Genomic DNA, 5,014 nt, shown 5'->3' on the forward strand with positions numbered 1-5,014 from the left:
ATTCTTCCTTTAGCTACATTTGGGGTCTGAGAGTGTTAAGAAAATAATTGGAATGATCTAGTACAAATCACTAATATTACAAAAAATTTACAACCAAAGGGAAGAGTCAGTAATGATATATCATTACATCACTGGAATGGCTACAGTTAAAAAATGTAATAACACCAGGTCTGAAGTGACTGGAACTTTCATACAGTGCTGGTGGGAATATAGGATGATATCACTTTGGAAACAGTTTGAAAGTTTTTTATAAAATTTAGCTCACACTTGCCATATGACATAGAAATTTTAGCAGCCCTAAGTATTTGCCCAAAAAAGTAAAAAAACATGTCTACACAAAGATTTGTTTGAATTAGCTTTGTTCATAATAGCCCCAAATGGAAAACAACTCAAGTGTTTATTAACAGGTTAACAGATAAATAATTCCAGTACGTCTAAACAATGGAATATTACTCAGCAATAAAACAGATGAACTGTTGATTTATGCAACAACCTGGATGAATCTCAAGAACAGTCTTCTGAGAAAAAGAAGCCAGACATGAAAAATACATATTGAATGATTCAATTTATATAAAACTCTAGACAAGACAAATCAAATCTATAGTGATAGAAAGTAGATCAATGGTTACTAAGGCCAAGGGTGGAGGTTGGGAACTGGCTGGGAAGGGTTACTGAGCACCATTGGAGATGACAGAAATTTTCATATATTGATTGTAATGGTGGTTTCATAGATGTATGTATTTGTCAAAACTCCTTGAACTGCAAACTGGTTCCCCACAAGAGGCACAGCAAAGGTAGGGTGGTGGGAGCAGGGCACTCCAAGCTACACAGAGTAGGGGCATGCAGTGTCTGCAGAGATTTTAAAATAATAATGAAACTGACTAAAAGTCAATCTGATTTTTATTATCCCCATGTATTAGCAATTCTAAACAATGTCAGTGAGAAAATCACTTCTCTCAAAAAATTTTCATTAGTCTAAATTCAAAACAATTGTTGCCATTATTTATTTTTCGATAATACACATGCAAGCCTCAAAGTAACACTTGTAGTTCAGGTTTTCACCAGCTATACCTTACATCAATGTAGCAGTAGCTTCCTAGGCCACTTGTTCTCATTGCAGTCTCTTTTTATTCCAATCTGTCCTTCGTACTGCCACCAACCACCTCCTCTGATTAAAGGTACACACTATTTGCCTTCCCTAAAGATTAAGGACAACCATCTAGCTAGAAAAACTAACACTTTCAGGTTCTGGATCCAATTCTTCCTTTCTAGACCTTCATAGGCCACTTCTCATCATACTTTCTATTTTAGTATATCTCACAGTGTAGTCCATGGACCTCTGCATTGGAACCACAGCATAAGAGGGAGGGTGGAGATGGATATACCTACGACCTGCACCAAATCTGCAGCATCAGAATATCTATGGGGGCAGGTGAGATCTGGATCTCCTCAGATAATTCTTAAGCTAAGCCTAATAAAATTTAAGCATTTCTGCCATATCTTCACCAGCTATTTCATTGTTTTCCTGAATACGCAGTTACCGTCACACAGAAGCCTTTGTTTGGTAGGTTTTTTTCCTCTCCTGGAATACCCCTTCCCTCCCCTCCCTCCCCTCCCCTCCCCTCCCCTCCCCTCCCCTCCCCTTCTTTTTCTCTCCTCCTCTCCTCTCCTCTCCTCTCCTCTCCTCTCCTCTCCTTTCCTTTCCTTTCCTGTCTTTCCTTTCTTCCCTTTCCTTTCCTTTCTTTTCTTTCCTTTTCTTTCTTTTTTCTTTCTTTTTTGACAGAGTCTTGCTCTGTTGCCCAGGCTGGAGTGCACTGGTGCAATCTCGGCTCATTGCAACCTCCACCTCCCGGGTTCAAGTGATTCTCCTGCCTCAGCCTCCTGAGTAGCTGGGATTACAGGTGCCCACCACTTGTAATTTTTGTATTTTTAGTAGACACGGGGTTTCCCCATGTTGGCCATGGTTGGCCAAGCTGGTCTCGAACTCCTGACCTCAGGTGATCTGCCTGCCTCAGCCTCCCAAAGTGCTGGGATTACAGACATGAGCCACTGTGCCCGGCCCTTACTTTTCTTTACAAAGTGAATATTTACAGCATATTTTAAGGGCCAATGAAAATGTTACTTCTTTATGGAACCTTCTCTGCTCCTCCAATATCCTTCTTTAACACTTCTTACACACACACAGCTCACATCACTTGGTGCTATAGTTATTGTGGTAGCCGTTTGTGTTATTTCCAAAATAGTTCTGGTTTCCCTTATTCTTGATAGGATTGACTTCTTGGCCCTTGGTCGTTAGGAGTCATGTTACCAGTTCTGACCAATGAGTTGTGAGTAAAAGTCTATGTGCCACTTCCACAAAAGAGAGAGCATTTATTAGAGCCCTATTTTCCTTTGCTGTGGCAACTTGGTAATTTTCCAGCAGTGGTTATGGACATTCATCTGAAGGGACAATTGACTGGGATTGCTCTGTGAGCTTTGATGTCTACCACCCACACATATATTACTTAGAGCTATTGGTAGCAATATCCATCAGTGATTCAAGGACTTTCTGTAACAATTTGGATCCCATTTTTTGTTTTTGGCTCTTTGCTCTTCAGTAAGCTGAATTGCCGTGAGAGAACATGGAGGCAGCACGGAGCACAGATTGAAAAGCCATTTGGACCTGGGTTCAAAGCCCAGTTCTACCATTTATTAGCTGTGTAACCATGATCAAGTTACTGAAGCTCTTTAAATTTCTGTTTTTAAATGTTTTAAATGAGAACAAAAATTTCTATTCTTAAGGATTGTGGAGATAAACCAATAAGATAAGGTGTAACCATGTTAGCATGTTGCCAAGCATCTAATATTACAATGGTGACTATAAAAGACCACCTGCATTCAAGGGGACACCTTGCCTGAGGCTTTTGCTTTCTTAAGTCACACATCAAATATCTAATTCTATTTTCTAAGCCTTCTGGCTCAGTTGGGTAGTTTTTTCAAGCAGAAAAATGTGATTACTTATATTGAGAAAATAATCAGGTGAGAACATTTACATAAAACTGAGAGCTAAAAAAATGCTTAAACCTTTGTTTAACAACCTTGTTTTTTAAATCCTGAACTTTACAGTTTTGCCTAACAGCCACAAAGAATTAGTACCATAAAAATATCTGGGTATTAAGAGGACATACTATTTATTGTTGTTGCTTTTCTGGCACTCTCACTAAAGTATGAAACTTAGGTATAAAGACAAAGATATTTATAATTCAAAATGTCTTCAGAAATAATTTGATTTACTACTTTCATTTAACAGTCGGAAAAACTGTAACCTAGTTAGATTATGGGATTTATTAGGGTTAAATCCCCACGTCTCTTGAATCAATGATTTTACCCTAACACCATACTTCCCTAGACTTGATGCTTTAGTTATTGTTTACCAACGGCTGCGGTATTATTAATACCAATTTACTCTTTTACAAGAACTCTCCAGAAGCATAAAAACATACAAGAAGAGAATGAATATGCAAATAGTCCTTATCCTTATTGAATCTCACATCATTTAAGTTATTCTGTTAATTCATTCATCCTAGTATACTCAGAATTTAAATCTTATTCATGTGCCTGCTTTTGCAGCACACATGCTAAAATTGGAATGATACAAAGAAGATAGCATGGCTCCTGCACAAGGATAACACAGATTCATGAAGCATTCCTTATTTTTACAAAGGGAAGCCTGTCAGGTGAATGGTGGACCCTTTGACAGAAACCTTACAAGCCAGAAGAGATTGAAGGCCTATTTTCAGCATCCTTAAAGAAAAGAAATTCCAACCTAAGAATTTCATATCCCACCAAATTAAGCTTCATAAGAGAAGGATACATAAAATTATTTTCAGAGAAGACAATGCTAAATGAGTTAGTTACCATTAGTCCTGCCTTACAGAATATCTTTAAGTGAGTGCTGAACATGGAAACAAAAGATCAATACCTGCTACCAGTGGCAAGTTGGATAAAGAAGCAAGACCCAACTGTCTGCTGTCTTCAAGAGATCTACCTCACATGCAATGACACACACAAGATCAAAGTAAATGGATGGAGAAAGATCTATAGGCAAACAGGAAATAAAAAAAAAGCAGGGGTTGCTATTCTTATATCAGACAAAACAGACAATGATCAAAAAAGACAAAGAAGGACATTGCAAAGTGATAAAGGGTACAATTCAACAAGAAGACATAACTATCCTAAATATACATATGCATCCAACATTGGAGCACCCAGATTCGTAAAATAAGTTCTAGAAACCTATGAAGAGACTTAGATAAACACACAATAATAGTGGGAGATTTCAACACCACACTGATAGCATTAGACAGATCATTGAGGCAGAAAACTGGGAGATTTCAACACCACACTGATAGCATTAGACAGATCATTGAGGCAGAAAACTAACAGAGATATTCTGAACTTAAAACCCACAGTTGTCCAAATAGACCTAATAGACTTTTACAAGACACTCCAACCAACAACAGAATATACATTCTTCTCATCTGCATACAGCACATACTCTAAGATCGACCACATGCTAAGCCATAAAGTACCAACAAATTCAAGAAGACCAAAGCTATACCAACCACACTCTCAGGCCACAGCTCAATAAAGATAGAATTCAATACCAAGAAGATATCTCAAAACCATACAATTACATGGAAATTAAACAACCTACTTCTAAATGTCTTTTGGGTAAAGAATAAAATTAAGGCAGAGATAAAAAAAAAACTCTTTGAAACTAATGAAATAATGTGGTTGGTACGATTTTGATTTTTTTTAATTCATTGATATTTGCTTTATGGCAGAGCATGTGGTCAATCTTACAGTATATGCTGTGTGCAGATGAGAATAATGTATATTCTGCTACTGGGTAGAACATACCAGAATTTCTGGGACACAGGTAAAGCAGTATTAAGAGGAAAATCTATAGTGCTAAATGCTTACATCAAGAAATTAGATCTCAAATTAGCAACCTAATATTGCACCTAGAAAA

At 37.5% G+C, this 5,014-nt stretch overlaps 1 non-coding gene across 1 annotated transcript; it reads left to right on the forward strand.

Moving 5' to 3' along the window:
* Positions 1-3,593: 3,593 nt before the first annotated feature.
* Positions 3,594-3,697, forward strand: LOC129043251 (U6 spliceosomal RNA). The gene has a single exon (XR_008504356.1). It is a non-coding gene; the product is annotated as a U6 spliceosomal RNA (small nuclear RNA).
* The last annotated feature ends 1,317 nt before the right edge of the window (positions 3,698-5,014 follow it).

Source organism: Pongo pygmaeus, chromosome 7, assembly GCF_028885625.2.
Source record: "Pongo pygmaeus isolate AG05252 chromosome 7, NHGRI_mPonPyg2-v2.0_pri, whole genome shotgun sequence".
In the NCBI taxonomy this organism is placed as follows: Eukaryota; Metazoa; Chordata; class Mammalia; order Primates; family Hominidae; genus Pongo; species Pongo pygmaeus.